The sequence below is a fragment of the Schistocerca serialis genome, chromosome 6, assembly GCF_023864345.2.
Source record: "Schistocerca serialis cubense isolate TAMUIC-IGC-003099 chromosome 6, iqSchSeri2.2, whole genome shotgun sequence".
Lineage (NCBI taxonomy): Eukaryota > Metazoa > Arthropoda > Insecta > Orthoptera > Acrididae > Schistocerca > Schistocerca serialis.
This window is the reverse complement of record NC_064643.1, coordinates 443,525,656-443,543,157: the sequence shown is the minus strand read 5'-3', so window position 1 is coordinate 443,543,157 and position 17,502 is coordinate 443,525,656. Positions and strand designations below refer to the sequence as shown.

Here is a 17,502-nt window from a genome sequence, read left to right as displayed (position 1 = left end):
CATAGAAACGGCCACTATTTCGGATTAAGGACAATGTTGCAATGTCATCCTTCATATAAATCCAAAAATCGATAATACTCTTTTCGCCGGTGCCAAAAAAATATAGAACTGCAAGGCCACGGAACCGATTCACAGAATGAGTCTTCGTCTGTGAGTAATACACTTCACCCGAGAACGACATCGTTTGCGTTGTTATTCAGTCAGGAGGAGCACGTGTCAGGAACACCAAAATTCTCTGGACCAAGCGCCAGAAGTCTACTGCTGGCCACAAACGAAACGATGATCGTCCGTGCTTAGTAACCTTCACGTGACGCAAAGCAGGGAATCGGTGAGGTGAACTTTATGGAAACGAGAATGATTCAGTTGCCTCCAGTTGACGGTGACATACCATGTGGAGCGTGCAGCAGTGTCAAGAAAAGGGGCATTTACCGCCCACCACATTCTGCGCCACGTGTAGTGTAGGTACTTTAGTTCTATCACATTGAGGATGCGCGGGCCACTTGCTTCTCAGTGTAGACGGATTTCGTCGACAACATGTGCAAAACAGAAGCCAAAGAGGCAGAAAGGTAGCTATGTTCCATAAAAAAAAGAGTCTTATATGATAGAAAGGCTCTTGAGTGTCCGTCAACATCACCAGAGCAGCCAACGAGACCAAGAATATGAACCAAGCAGTAAGCTTTACAAGGCATGTCAGGCAATATTGCCACATCGTCGACTCTGAACCGATACGAAGGGCATGAGCTCTGTCTGGAACATCGTGAAGACCCCCCCCCCCCCTCGAGCCTGGGGAAGAATGAAAGACTCATAGCCGACGTTGACAATCATTCCCTGACTAACTGAGGAAAACCCACCACAGCTAACATGTGTCAAGCCTGGATGTGTGGAATCGGAAGAGCTTGTGCTTCGTGAGGGATACACGACACTGTGTAGGTGTTGACATAGCACGTACGTTACAGGACATCAAGGGAGTCGAGGCGATGTTCAACGAGTCCAAACCTGATCCATTGTAACAGCCGTCTGCAATTGAGGGCCGAAGAGTGCCACAGGTCAGCAAAAAACGAATGCCAAGGCAACTTAAGGTATCGGTCACACCGAGTGAGCCGACGTTCTCCTCAGACAGACCTGTACCAATATGCATAGATCGTGATTTACGTACATTGAGGCAGCTGCTCGACGTCTCGCCATATGTCGCCATCCATGCAAGGGACACACAGGTATCGTCGGCACTCGAAGGCAGAGGACCAAACCGTCCACATAGGCGGTGCAGGAAAATCGATGCCCCCCTAGCGACATCGCCATCAGTTGTTGTCATAGTCCATATAACAATGGTTTTAGAGCGAAGGCATACAGTACCACTGACAAAGGGAAGCCCTGTCACACCAAATAGCTTACCAGGACCGGTTGTGTGAGCCCACCATTATACAGCGCCTGGGATGTAGGAGAAGTATGACCACGTCGACGATAGTTTCTGGATATCCCATATGAAGGAAGTACAGCCAGAAGGAAAGAATTATCAACCCTATTAAACAGCTGCCCAAAGTCTAAGGATGCCAAAGCCATTGTCAAATGTTGAGCTCAAGCAGGGGCAATCAGTTCCCTGTGGAGGGAGAGCAGTGTCCGAATGTTGTACACTCCATCTAGTGACGCCTGATCATAGGACATGATATGATGGGGGGTCCTCTTAAGTTATGCTGTAAAAAGTCATGTCACTACTCATCAGGGTTGAGGGCGCGACGGTCTGTGATACGTCGACTCCAGTGGTGTTTGTGAATAGAGTCAATGATGCCCTGTAGTAAGGGATTGGGGGTGGTTAGCATACAACCTAGCATAATGATCTTGAAAGGATGAGTCCAGTGCCACATTGGTTGTCGCATTGTCAGTCTTCATCGTCAGTGATGGTTCGAATCTGGGACTGGCCCCATCGTCGTTTGTCTGCTAGAATAGTATATTGACCGAGCTTCCAAAACCAAGTGCAGGCTCACACTATCGTCCCTTTAAATTGGTGAAATGCGAGGGCTATGATCTGTGCTTTGGCGTGGCTCGCTATTGCTCATCATTCAGGCGAAAAAGGCATCGTAGTGCAGTCCCTCAACACTTAGTAGTAAAAGTTCAGGAATTGCCTCCTCTAAGCTGCTGAATCTTTGCCATACATCACCATGGCCAGTCAGAAGGCAGGTTTTGTACAGGGCAGCCACCACGACAACGCAGATGGGTAATTGCCAGGGGGTGGTGACATGAATCCCAAATCACCTTCAAACTCTGCCGTCACTCGGGAGACGCCAATAGGGCAATATTCAGCTTCCAGATAACTTTTCCAAGCCACATTCTCTGGCAGTCGAATGTGACTGCGTGGACATACACAACATGGTCAGAAAAAGCGACAGGCCAATTTCAGCCAGTCGGCATCCTCCCATCAGCGAACTCTAGATCTGAAAGTGATCACAGCTACTGGAAGAATGTGAGGTGTAGCGTGGGAAACTGGGGTGGTTAGCACGAACATATTTCCACATGTCCACCAGTTGGAGATAGTCGACTATCGTGGCAAGCTCTGCCCAATGCGAATACCATGGCAACTGATCGTTGTAGTAGAGGGTGGAATTAAAATCACCACGCAGCACCAGTGCGTCTTGTCGTCCCATGAAAAGAGGAAGGCTGTCTCTGTAAAAAAGGCAGAGCGTTCGCTTCTCATCCTGAAGCAGCGTAGATGTTAATAATTCGGTCACTGAAGAATGTGAAAACCATGCCCGTGCATCTGGAGGACACTGGACATCGTCGACAGACATGCTTCATGGACGGGGACTGTCACACTACTATCGGTATCTGAGACGTGGCAAACGAAAGAGATATACCGAAACGGGTTAAGAAAACCATTGACATGCAGTTCTTGTAAGAGGGCCATGGTCAAGTGTGCTACAAAGTCGTATTGTAGAGCATCGCCAGTTTATGCAGACACAGATAGCATTGACATTGATCGTAGATAGGTAATATGTCGGTTCCAGCAATCTTGCTGTCGAGACATGGGGTTTTCCATTAGCATCCGACTGGTGGAGACCCTACAAGACTTTCAAAGCCACGGTGGTCAGTATGAAGAAGTAGGTGGGGGAAGGGGGGAGGGAGGGTCACAACCGACGGAACGCGTCTACCTGTGGTTTTCCCAGGCTGTCCCAATTCCTCCGCCACGTTGTCCATCCAAGTTAGAAGCAGCACCAATGGATTGTCCAGTGGTGGAGTCATCAGGATGCCGCCGGATGTCGGCGACCTCCAGAGATATCTTGGGTACAGAGGGCGCAGGGAGTGGAAAGGAATGCGTCACAGGCTGCAGAGAACAAACCGTTGAGATAAGTGGGGAAGGAGATCGATGCGACTTCCGATGTCAGTTCGCCGTCCTGCGCTGCCACCCTGATGAGACAATCGTCAGATTGCGTGAGACTGCGTGTTTAGTGCTTCATCAGTGACTTCTGCCTTCGAACGTGTTGTCCCATACCGGAGTGCGATTGGCTGTCATCAGACGCCGCTCCAACCGGAAGGAAAGTAGAGGTCAGTATGGCGCCTGAATCGACGTCCATCGCAACTGTAACGTGGCTTCTCGGGTTCTGGCAGGCGTCAAAGTGCGTCGTTTCCGCCGGAGGTGATGGAGAGGGAATCGGAAGACTAACCGATCTGTCAGTGTTCATCAATGACGGCAGGTGGGAAGGAAGCTGGGCCGATGCATCCGACACCTTTGCAACACGGCGTAGGTGAGAGGGAGTGCTGTAGGTGTCACGGGTGGTGCGACATCTCCTACCGGCGTCTGAATCAAGCGTCTGCGGAAGCAATCCAACCAGACGTGGCCCTCCTGGCCACAATTCCGTAATTTCTCTGCTGACCGTCGTACATTACGATCACCCGCATGCCGCCAACCAAACAGATAAGAAAGTACACGCTTTGCCAGTTCAAGATTTATCTGATGCATGCGATTTAAGACGTGGTACGTCTCAAAGATCTGCCATTTCTGTGTGACGTGACTGATGACGTTGCCGTAAGGTCGAAAGGCAGATGCGACCACATCAATTTGATTCCATATTTTTAGATTTCCAGAAGGCTTTCGACACCGTTCCTCACAAGCGTCTTCTAACCAAACTGCGTGCCTACATAGTATCACCTCAGTTGTGCGACTGGGTTCGTGATTTTCTGTCAGAAAGGTCACAGTTCGTAGTAATAGAAGGAACGTCATCGAGAAAAGCAGAAGTAGTATCCGACGTTCCCCAAGGACGTGTTATAGGCCCTCTATTGTTCCTGATCTATATTAACGACATAGGCACAATCTGAGTAGCCGTCTTAGATTGTTTGCAGATGATGCTGTCATTTACCGTCTTGTATAGTCATCAGATGATCAAAACGAATTTGCAAAATGATTTTGATAAGATATCTGTATGGTGCGAAAAGTGGCAATTGACCCTCAATAAGGAAAAGTGTGAAGTTATTCACATGAGCACTAAAAGAAATCAGATTACACGATAAGTCACACAAATCTGAATTCAGCTAAATACTTACGGATTACAATTACAAATAACCTAAACTAGAACGATTACATAAATAATATTGTGGGCAGAGCAAACCAAAGACTGCGATTCATTGGCAGAACACTTAGAAGGTGCAACAGGTCTACTACAGAGACTGCTTACACCACGCTTGTCCATCCTATTCTGGAGTATTGCTGTGCGGTGTGGGATCCACATCAGGTGGGACTGACGGATGACATCGAAAAAGTACAAAGAAGGGCAGCTCGTTTTGTATTATCGCGAAATAGGGGAGATAGTGTCACAAACATGATATGTGGATTGTCAATCATTAAAGGAAAGGCGTTTTTCGTTGCGACGGGACCTTCTCATGAAATTTCAATCACCAGTTTTCTCCTCCGATTGCGAAAACATTCTGTTGGCACCCACCCATAGGGAGAAATGATCATCACGATAAAATAAGAGAAATCAGGGCTCGCACAGAAAAATTTAAGTGCTCGTTTTTTCCGAGTGCCATTCGAGAGTGGAACGGTAGAGAGACAGCTTGAAGGTGGTTTATTGAACCCACTGCCAGGCACTTTATTGTGAATAGCAGAGTAATCACATAGGTGTAGATGTAGATCTTAGTGCACCTCAAAATGAAACTCGAAAACAAGCAGGGTGCGGTTCCCGAACCCTGCGTGATCAAACGAAACTCTCCGACGTGGCAATCAGGATGGTTGAATTTCAGTCCCTCAGTAAAACATCACACAACATCAATGCAAACTTCTTCAGTACATGACGGTTTTCTCGATGGAGAAGTGAGTTCCTACAACATCTTGAGATACAAGATGAAGTTCGTCACGAATAAACCGTCCCACTTCGTGCGGTCGAGGCCATGCATGTTCCAACTGAAAGGTGATCTTCGTAGTCGCACAGGGTTAAGATAACTTCATTGCTGGTCAGAACATAAAGAAAGATAGCAACGTAGTAACGCGCGCTGACGTGTAAACAAAAGCACGCACGCAGAGCGCTGCCCGGAGCGCCGAGCACGTCCTCGTCGTGTCGCGGCTGTGAGCCGTCTACCCTTTCTCGGGCAAGTGCTCTACCAGCTGAGCTATCCAAGCACAAATCACCACCCATCATCACAGCTTTACTTCCACCAATATCTCATCTGCTACCTTTCAAACTTTACAGAAGCTCTCCTGCAGAACACCAAGATTAGCACTCCTCGAAGAAAGGATACTGCGGAGACATAGCTTAGCCACAGCGTGGGGGATGTTTCTGGAATGAAATTTTCGCTCTGCATCGAGGTGTGCGCTCATATGGCAAAGGTCTCGAGTTCGAGTCTCGGTCCGGTACACAGTTTTAATCTGCCAGGAAGTTTCAGAGTCCGACATAGATATACAGAGATGTGACAGATTTCCATTTCACTGATATTACTGCTCTGACAATTGTCGTTATTAGTTTTTCCTGTGTTATACGTAGTTTTCGTTAAGATCAATATTACTCTAAGGGTTTTTTTATCAAGCTATATACAGGTATATATTGCAATGTCTCCTGTCTATTTTCTTTGTAGTGTGTCTGAATGTTATGCAGATTTTTTGAAATCCTTTCTACTTCAAGCCTAGTGTACGTACTTGCTGCCTTTACACACTACTCTGAAACAAAACACTTTCTGCACGTTTGTTGTTAGTGTAACGTTGTGTACATTTGTAGCATGAGAGCTTTTGCACTTCAGACAATCAAGCATGTGTTTTGCTCCATCTCCACAGCATGTAGAGGTCTAACGCTACGGGAATTTTATTTTACTATTGTGAATTTTCGCTATACAGAAATGACAAAGCTTATAAAAGAGGAAGTAGATGGTCCCGGCGGAGGTTCGAGTCCTCCCTCGGGCATGGGTGTATGTGTTTGTCCTTAGGATAATTTAGGTTAAGTAGTGTGTAAGCTTGGGGACTGATGACCTTAGCAGTTCAGTCCTATAAGATTTCACACACTTTTTTTTTTTAACTAGATATTGAGCACTCGAGCACCAAGGAACTTCGAGTATATCATGTTTTGTGTTTCTCCAGTTCCTATGTGTACATGACTAGTAGTCAGCAGCGACTCAGCAAAAAGGCTTAAATGATTATAAACCCAGGAATCATGCGTATCAGAGGAATTTCTGTAAAATATATTTTTACGTGAAAGTGAGCTTTTAAAATATCAGCGTAAATTCATCTATAAGTATGTTAGTAATGAATGACCAGGAAAGGATCCGTTAATGAGCACGTGCACTCCAAGGATCATAACAACGTATTGTGTTGTAACCACGGACCCAACGCGCGCCCTGACCGTGACATCGCTGGCCACAGTTCCTGTCTCGGCCGTCGGCGTCTCAGGGCGTTACCGCCGTCGGAAGAGGTCGCGCCATGGCTGAGCTCGGGTCCGCAGCGCCCTCTGCCTTTTGCATATAAGGAGGAGCGCTGGCCCCGAGACGGACAATTTATTGTCGATTGTCTATTGCTAGATTTTCGTGGAGTTTATAGCGGAGCCATTGCAGTGTGATATTTGCTATTGTATTCGACTAGGCTCAGTACACGGACTACTCTTGGATATTACTTGGACTTGTATTGCTGATGAACGTTTCGTCAGAAATAAAGATAAGTTATCTCTTCATTCTACCTGGCGCTATTCTTGTCATTAATTATTTTTCGGCCAACAGACATAGCTATTCCTGGTCACTACTCACGCTTTATACAATTTGTGGTGGCTGCCCCAAAAGTACCGCCGAGGACCTTCGATTTGGGAGCCGTCACAAAATATTGACATGTATTCGTTCACGACACAGTGTACTCAGTCTGAAACTGGACTTCATCTGTGAAACGTAAGACTACATCTTAATGGTACATGTTGTTTTTTAACCTAGAAACATGACTCACTTCTCTCTATAGCAACGATGAGAGATGTTCGTGGACAAACATGATACGAGGGCAGTTCAATAAGTAATGCAACACATTTTTTTTCTGAAACAGGGGTTGTTTTATTCAGCATTGAAATACACCAGGTTATTCCCCAAATCTTTTAGCTACACAACACTATTTTTCAACGTAATCTCCATTCAATGCTACGGCCTTACGCCACCTTGAAATGAAGGCCTGTATGCCTGCACGGTACCATTCCACTGGTCGATGTCGGAGCCAACGTCGTACTGCATCAATAACTTCTTCATCATCCGCGTAGTGCCTCCCACGGATTGCGTCCTTCATTGGGCCAAACATATGGAAATCCGACGGTGCGAGATCGGGGATGTAGGGTGCATGAGGAAGAACAGTCCACTGAAGTTTTGTGAGCTCCTCTCGGGTGCGAAGACTTGTGTGAGGTCTTGCGTTGTCATGAAGAAGGAGAAGTTCGTTCAGATTTTTGTGCCTACGAACACGCTGAAGTCGTTTCTTCAATTTCTGAAGAGTAGCACAATACACTTCAGAGTTGATCGTTTGACCATGGGGAAGGACATCGAACAGAATAACCCCTTCAGCGTCCCAGAAGACTGTAACCATGACTTTACCGGCTGAGGGTATGGCTTTAAACTTTTTCTTGGTAGGGGAGTGGGTGTGACGCCACTCCATTGATTGCCGTTTTGTTTCAGGTTCGAAGTGATGAACCCATGTTTCATCGCCTGTAACAATCTTTGACAAGAAATTGTCACCCTCAGCCACATGACGAGCAAGCAATTCTGCACAGATGGTTCTCCTTTGCTCTTTATGGTGTTCGGTTAGACAACGAGGGACCCAGCGGGAACAAACCTTTGAATATCCCAACTGGTGAACAATTGTGACAGCACTACCAACAGAGATGTCAAGTTGAGTACTGAGTTGTTTGATGGTGATCCGTCGATCATCTCGAACTAGTGTGTTCGCACGCTCCGCCATTGCAGGAGTCACAGCTGTGCACGGCCGGCCCGCACGCGGGAGATCAGACAGTCTTGCTTGACCTTGCGGCGATGATGACACACGCTTTGCCCAACGACTCACCGTGCTTTTGTCCACTGCCAGATCACCGTAGACATTCTGCAAGTGCCCATGAATATCTGAGATCCCCTGGTTTTCCGCCAAAAGAAACTCGATCACTGCCCGTTGTTTGCAACGCACATCCGTTACAGACGCCATTTTAACAGCTCCGTACAGCGCTGCCACCTGTCGGAAGTCAATGAAACTATACGAGACGAAGCGGGAATGTTTTAAAATATTCCACAAGAGATTTCCGGTTTTTTCAACCAAAATTGGCCGAGAAAAAAAAGTGTTGCATTACTTATTGAACTGCCCTCGTATTAATTAGTAGAGCAGGAAGAACGGCACACTGCGCGCGAATTTTTTGAATTTACTTATATGAAGGGCGAAGTGGGAGCACAGAGCATCAGTAAGACGTGATTACGAGCGAGTGTCTTTCCTTGTGACGAAAAAGTCTTTTACACTCTACAGTCGCGCTTTGGGGATGCTGTGGACTCTAGAGAAGAAGTGGCTTAATGACAATGGTGTAGCTCCAGAACAAAAGAAGCTATATTATTTAATCGCCTTCTTACTCTCATTCGATAAGTTATCGTGTCCAGACTGGTGTCAAGCATGTTAAATGAGCTATCTGTTCAGTCTATGTTATAACAGTTTGTGAGAAATGTTAGATACAGAAGAGTTACTTAAGGAGTATTTATGTGATTTTGTAGCTGGTGGACACAGACACAAGCTCTCCTACAGCCCTCGCCCATCTGAAGAAGGGAAAGACCTCTCTCGGTACAGTCAGTGGCACTGCAATAAAATACGCTCGTGACGGCATTTTACCTGTAATTGGTACCCGAAATATAGATCTAAACAAAATATAGGATTACGTGCGTTCTGAAATCTAATTTGAAGTTTTCCTTGTAGCAGACCAAAACACAAAACATTGGTTCTCAAGACAGCGAACAAAAGTACACTCTAAGGGTAGACTGAATCATCGTATTGGTGGCTCTTACCGACCTCTGTAATGATCACTTCATTGTTCCTTTAGTACAGCCTGTCGTTATTGTTCAGTCAGTGGCTCACGCTACAGAGCATGGGCATATAGAGAGACGTGCAGGACTGCTGTGCTTGTCCAGGAAGGTGTCTCCTTTCCTATGCAAATTAAAGTGCTACAGAGCTCACGTTGTTTCCTTCGCCAACATTCAAGAAACTGTAGATAAGAAGTGAATGTTCATCCAATATTCATACGATTCTTTTTTAACATTAGCTAAATCTTTCCAAGCACACAAATTTACCAAGTCTTGTGCCTTACTTTATCTACCTAATTTTAGTGTTCTATACCCTCACTATTTCGCTTATTACATTCTCTTCATAGTCCAAAATAAAGTTCATGTTTCAAGTACTGTTACATCAATAAGCATTACGCTTTTTTTACCAGCCCAATTCCTAATAGGCTATAATAAGAGACTACATACGTGACAGTAGTATGGTTGTGGATATTTTGGGGCAGTCTGCATCGTTTCCTGATTTTCGATGACATCACCATGCAACATTGCCAGATTTCTCTTCCCTCATGTCACAATTGCGGTGTCATGTAAAGTCTGGGATGAACTGGCTACAACCAGGCCGCGGCTTTTGGACGCAGCAGGGAGATGCAAATACAGCTAGCCAGCGTATACATCACCTGTGATATACGATGAAGGTGCAGTACTAGCTTATTTGTTGAACAGAGATTTAGAGATGTATTTGTGAACATCATTTTTATGAGCAGTTTCTGGGCTTCTTCAATAGCCAAGATGGGGAGACTACGCAATGTACCAGCACCCAATCGCAGTAATTATTTGTTCCACGTATAGCTGGTGACTTCGCAGATCATGGACTCTTCATACAATGTCGCCTCGTTACAGGACGAATACTAGAAGAAAGGGCGGTGATTGGGGAACGAGTGGATGCCACTCGTTTAGGAAACAATGAGAAGATCCCACTTGATGACAAACAGCAATTCACCAGCATCATTGCCGGCGCGGTGGCCGAGCGGTTCTAGACGCGTCAGTCCGGATACCGCGCGACTGCTACGGTCGCAGGTTCGAATCCTGCCTGGGGCATGGATGTGTATGATGTCCTTAGGTCAGATAGGTTTAAGTAGTTCTAAGTTCTAGGGGACTGATGACCTCAGATGTTAAGTCCCATAGTGCTCAGAGCCATTTGAACCATTTTTAGAACCAGCATCATTACAGAGCCCGGGTATAATGCTATTGTTGAAAACTCCTGTCGACAATTCCATTCGCTAAGGGCAAATAACGTCGACACACTGAACATACGAAGGGCGTACAATAACTACTGCAACACTTTCTTTTCTCGCCCAATTTCGGTTGAAAAAATGCAGTGCGTTCCAAGTAGAGAGTTGTTGAGTTTCCTTGCCGGAAAACTAGAGCAACGCAGATACTCACAGGCGCTCGCAGAATGTTGACGGAGACCTGGCAGTGAACAAAACCACGGTGAGTTGTTGGGCAAGAGATTTATCATCATCGCAACAAGGTCCTGGAAACATGTCGGATCTCCTATATGCCAGCTGACCGGTCACTGCTGTGACTCCTGCAGTGTTGGATCATGCGAACACGAGACTCAGAGGGCCATAGACACGGGTTCCCAGGTAGATGCCGTGTTTCTTGACTTCGGCAAGGCGCTCGATACAGTTCCCCACAGTCGTTTAATGAACAAAGTAAGAGCATATGGACTATAAGACCAATTGTGTGATTGGATTGAAGAGTTCCTAGATAACAGAACGCAGCATGTCATTCTCAATGAAGAGAAGTCTTCCGAAGTAAGAGTGATTTCAGGTGTGCCTCAGGGGAGTGTCGTAGAACCGTTGCTATTCACAATATACATAAATGACCTTGTGGATAACATTGGAAGTTCACTGAGGCTTTTTGCGGATGATGCTGTAGTATATCGAGAGGTTGTAACAATGGAAAATTGTACTGAAACGGAGGAGGGTCTGCAACGAATTGACGTATGGTGCATACAATGGCAATTGAATCTCAATGTAGACAAGTGTAATGTGCTGCGAATACATAGAAAGAAAGATCTTTTATCATTTAGCTACAATATAGCAGGTCAGCAACTGGAAGCAGTTAATTCCATAAATTATCTGAGAGTACGCATTAGGAGTGATTTAAAATGGAATGATAATATAAAGTTGATCGTCGGTAAAGCAGATGCCAGACTGAGATTCATTGGAAGAATCCTAAGGAAATGGAATCCGAAAACAAAGGAGGTAGATTACAGTACGCTTGTTCGCCCACTGCTTGAATACTGCTCAGCAGTGTGGGATCCGTCCCAGATAGGGTTGATAGAAGAGATAGAGAAGATTCAACGGAGAGCAGCGCGCATCGTTACAGGATCATTTGATAATCGCGAAAGCGAAAGCAGTATATTGCTCCCTCCTTCGTATATCTCTCGAAGAGACCATGAGGATAAAATCAGAGAGATTAGAACCCACACAGAGGCGTACCGACAATCTTCCTTTCCACGAACAATACGAGACTGGAATAGAAGGGAGAACCGATAGAGGTACTCAAAGTACCCTCCGCCACACACAGTCAGGTGGCTTGCGGAGTATGGATGTAGATGTAGAGAACACCATCATTCGGGGCAGATCGACAGATCAAACAAACACCTCGCTGCAGAACTCGACGTCTCTGTTGGGTGTGCTGACACACTCGTCCACCAGTTGGGGTTCTTACAGGTGTGTGCCCGCTGGGTTCCTCGCCACCTAACAGAAGACCATAAAGAGCGGCACAGCGGAACTGCTGGAGCGTTGCAAGGTTGATGGTGAGAATTTTTAGTCGAACATCGTCACAGGTGATGAAAGATGCAGTCATCATTTCGAACTCGAAAGAAAACGGCACTCCATGGAGTAGTGCCACACCACCTCTCATCCGAAGAAAAAGTTCAAAGCCACGGCCTCAGCCGGTAAAGACATGGCGACGATCTTGGTGGGACTCTGTAGGGGTTATTCTGTTCGAATTCCACCCTCACGATACAACGATGAACTCTGAAGTGTATTGTGGTTCCATCAGGAATTGAAGAAACGATTTCAGCGTGTTCGTCGCCACAAAAACGCAAAACAAACTTCTCCTTCACCGTGACAGCCTAAAGTCTCAGACAAGTCTGCTCAGCCGAGAGAAACCCAAAAAATTTCGTTGGATTGTTCTTTCTCATTCACACTACAGCCCGGGTCTCGCCTCTTCCGACTTCCATTTGTTTTTCCCAAAGTACGCCACGGGAAACAGTTCCTAGATGACGGCGAGGTTATTGATACAGCAAGATGTTCTCTGCGACGTGGACCGGTTGAGTGGTACCTTGCGGGGGAATAGGCCCTCCCAGGCCTAAGGCATTCGCATTGAACATAAATTATATTGAAGAATAGGGTTTTATAGCCAAAAGAGTGGGGAATAATATAGCGTATTTGAATCCTATGTAAAATCAACCATCTTTCATTACAAAAATGCGTTGCACTACTTATTGAACGCCCTCGTACATAAAAGAGCTTGGATTGCACATAAGCTTTGTAGAATTGCATCAGAAATACTTTTGGCATTCATGATCTGTGACTAATGCACTTTAAAATATACGGTGTCCTGTGACACCGTGCTTTGAAATGTTTCTAATGCATTACCATGTTAATTTTCAGTCCAGATAACTCACTAATACAATATCTTTAAACTTTAGAATATTTCAGATGAGTTGATAACGTCACATGAAATTTAACGAATACCGTTTTCGCCGAGGTGAAATTTGAACCAAGCACTACTTTCGTAAGATTTCTGTATGTCGGAAAATACTCCTATCAGATGAATAAAATCTTCTCAGGCTTTCAACCGCATCAAGTAATAAAGTAAAGGAAAATTTATTCATCTTCTGAATTGTGCTGTCGCATTTATTAATAGTTTAAGGTGTGTGTATCTAAGAACCATCTCAACTGCTTTTACGAAATGGTTTAATTTTCACTATCACCCTCAGCTTACTGGTCTTACGTAATAGACTTCCATTAGAGAAGATAGTTACTGCAATAAGAACATTTAAGAAATCTTTACATTACAATAACCTTAGGCACGTCTGAGTCTTGCAGCGATTTCTTAAATGTTCTTCCGTTGTAACGATATCTACATTTACTAATAAACCTTTCTGCTACGTTATAATGCAGGTAACCTGAGTACGTTCAATGAACACACATCAAAAAAAGTTTTGCATCACACCGGTTCCCAGAACTCGTCAAGATGGACGTTGACTGTGGATATTGTATCACAGACACAGTCCCTTTGACTGTTCAAAAATCTCACTAAACCCGCCCAAAGATGTAAACAACCATGCATCAGCAGCACCTATTACACTGAAGGGGTCCGACAGCCGATCAGTTCGAGTCATTCCACCAGGAAGGAGGTACACGGCTCGTGTTGTCTGTCGTTAAACCATGCCTAGACGGTCAATCGCGTCCGCATTGTTACTTTGTGACAGAAAGGGCTCTCAACAACGGAAGTGTCCAGGCGACTCGGAGTGAACCAAAGCGATGTTGTTCGGACATGGAGGAGATACAGAGAGACAGGAACTGTCGATGACATGCCTCGCTCAGGCCGCCCATGTGATACTACTGAAGTGGATGACCGGTACCTACGGATTATGGCTCGGAGGAACCCTGACAGCAACGCCACCATGTTGAATAATGCTTGCTTTTCGTGCAGCCACCGGTCGTCGTCTTATGACTCAAACTTTGCAAACACGACAACATGCAGCACGATACAGATGGGCCCACCAACATGCCGATTGGACCTCTCAGGATTGGCATCACGTTCTCTTCGCGGATGAGTGTCGCACAAGCCTTCAATTAGACAATCGTCGGAGACGTGTTTGGAGGCAACCCGGTCAGGCTGAACGTCTTAGACACACTGTCCAGAGAGTGCAGCAAAGTGGAGGTTCCCTGCTATTTTGGGATGGCACTATGTGGGGCCGACGTATGCCGCTGGTGGTCATGGAAGGTGCCGTAACGGCTGTACAAAACGTCAATGCCATCCTCCGGTCGATAGTGCAACCGTATCGGCAGCATATTGGCGAGACATTCGTCTTCATGGACGACAATTCGCGCCCCATCGTGCGCATCTTGTGAGTGACTTCCTTCAGGATAATGAGCGCTCGACTAGAGTGACCAGCATGTTCTCCAGACATCAGTCCCATTGAACATACGTGGGATGGATTGAAAAGGGCTGTTTATGGACGACGTGACACACCAATCACACTTCGCCGAATCGCCGTTGAGGAGTGGGACAATCTGGACCAACGGTGCGTTGATGAACGTCCGGAACGACTACAGACATGCACAATGCAAGAGGACGTGCTACTGGATACTAGAGGTACCGGTGAATGCAGCAATTTGGACCACCATCTCTAAAGGTCTAGGTGTATGGTGGTGCAATTTGTGGTTTTCTTGAGCAATAAAAAGGGCGGAAATGATGTTTATGTTTATCTCTATTCCAATTTTCTGTACAGGTTCAGGAACTCTCGAAACCGAGGTGATGCAAAGTTTTTTGATGTGTATATATAACAGGCAGTGGAAACCAAAACATATCTTAACAGCTTCTGAAGCGATGTTTTATATACAATGTAAAGTTGTTATATACCCACTAGCTTGCTTACGAGTGCTCCTGGCCATTGAAAAGCAGTAAACGACTGTCAGTTACGACTTGGCCATGGCCGAGGAACACTCGACCAAATGCTCGTGCATATACAACCATTGGAAGTGGCGGCAGTCCGAAAAAATTTTATCGGCGTAAATCACCAGCCAATCACACTTTCAGACTCTCCTATTAGCTGCTGTCTGCATAGCAAACCCTTTTGTACTGTCGCTTCCAGTGGAATCACTCGACAGCCGATTGTGTCTCTCCCTAATCGGGATCTGACCCTCTGTGGTGTATTTGGTTAAATAAAGCGAAGACTGTTACCTTTGTCTTTCTACTGGAAGAAAAGATTTTCCATTTGACGTTATCTGGGTTTATAGGAGTGGTCGCTTTATCTTCTGGTAACGACATTTTCACAATCGTAGCAATGGGCATGATAAAGACACGTAAATTCTAAGAAATCTGCTTTATCATCTTTAGTTCCTGAATCGGTTTTCCCCCATCGACCACTGAACATTGACGATTCCCCACAGCGTGGTCGGCTGAGCAGTTCACAGAGCACTGCAATAGAGAGGAATTAATAGTTCGTGAGCTGCTTCTGCACGTGCTCTAAATGGAAGCTACATTTCCTCAAAGTCGATATCACTCTGGTACTAGCAGAAACTTAGGTTTTCAAGTATGGGGAAGGAACCTGAAACTAAGTCTTTGATTATTTTTATCATTTAAACATTGGCCTACAGAATTTTCTCTGACAAAGACAACTATTCGTTTATTACCCACAATTTACAAGCCCAACGCAATCTGACTGCTATACAGTGACAACATGACCTCCAATAATTATCACAAAAGAATGGCCCTGAATTGCAAGAAATCCTAACAATAATATAAGTCCAAAAATATGAAATTAAAGAAATATGAAACTACATCCAGCTCTGTTAAATGCCTAAACTCATCTCAATCACGAACCCCATTTTTTTATGAGCCACTTACCTCACAGAAAATATTCATCACAGGAACTATGGCAATTACAGCAAGCAGAAACAACAGCCAACTAAATAAAAAGAGTCTAACTACTACAGACTCTAACTACTAGGAGGCATACGGTTAGCAAAAGAAAGATTTTGTTGAAGAGCAAACAGTGTACGAGGGTTGGACCTTAAATAGCGGGAACTATTTATTCACAGCCGATACAAAAGAGTTACACGTTTGCACCTGTTACTGTCCTTCAAAGTAGTCACCACCATTGTGTAGAACCCATTGCCAGCGATGTGAAAGGCGCAATGTACCATTAGCAGAGCCTGTTCTGTTGACGGTGCGAAAGGAGCGGTCTACAGCCTGTCGAATCTCTGGAACAGTTCTGAAGCGAATGCCACGAAGTGGTTCCTTCATCTTCGGAATCAAATCAAAGTCACAAGGACTTAAGTCTGGGGAATATGGTGGATGGAACAGTACTTCCCAGTCCCATCGACCGAGCAGAGCGGCCACAGCTTGCGCTGTATGCGCCCGCGCATTATCGTGCAAAATGATGGGTGGGTTGCACAGAAACTGTCGCCGTTTCTTTCGCATAGCTGGTCGCAGGTGATGCACCAAACGTGAACAGTAATACTTGTAACGTCGCCTCTCACATATAATAGCGGAGTATTGACTGTGAGATCGCGTAATAACTCGGGTCGGAGTTAAGCGCATTTCTGGCTGCTTTGCATGTGAAATGGAGTGCATCTACTGTGAAATGAGAACATTGATCTGGTTAGTTACGTAAATTTGGGCTAGTGGCAGGATTTTTTTAAAAAAGCTAAAGGAAATAAAAAGACTCGCATCAGAATTTTGACCCTTTATTAAAGAAATAAAGCAACCACCCTCCACCCGAAAATTGTTATAAGATATTAGGCGAACGGTCTACCCGACGGGAGGCCTAGCCACACGACATTTCCATTTTATTTACAGGATAGCTGGCTACTAGAGTTTACACGGACTTTGCAGCATTAAGTACTGACACGTTTTTCATCAACGCTGCTTTTTAGGCGTCTGAACAGTACCTACGTATGCAGAGAAACGGGTGGTGAAATGATGCCGTACTGAGGTAGGTGGAACTTTTGCAGTGAACAGTACGACGAAAGACAGTAAGGCCATTAAAAAATTATTATCCGCCCCGTCTTCCAGACTGAATGTACAGAGGGATTATAATTAATTTTTAACTTCCAAAACGCTGTAGAAATAATACCACTGGTCAGAATGGCGTCAAATTGCAACGGAATATTATCGGAGAAGGGGGAAAACGTATGGCAGAAGAAAAAAAAATAGTGTGAAAATTGATCAATAGATGGTACTGTATGTGTCACAATACGTAAATGAAACATCTGTCATGCGAACGAC

At 45.3% G+C, this 17,502-nt stretch overlaps 1 protein-coding gene across 2 annotated transcripts in view; it reads left to right on the top strand.

Moving 5' to 3' along the window:
- LOC126483723 (cytochrome P450 6k1-like) overlaps positions 1-17,502 on the top strand; it is a 659,078-nt gene that overhangs the window by 544,187 nt on the left and 97,389 nt on the right. The gene's annotated exons all lie outside the window — the stretch shown is intronic.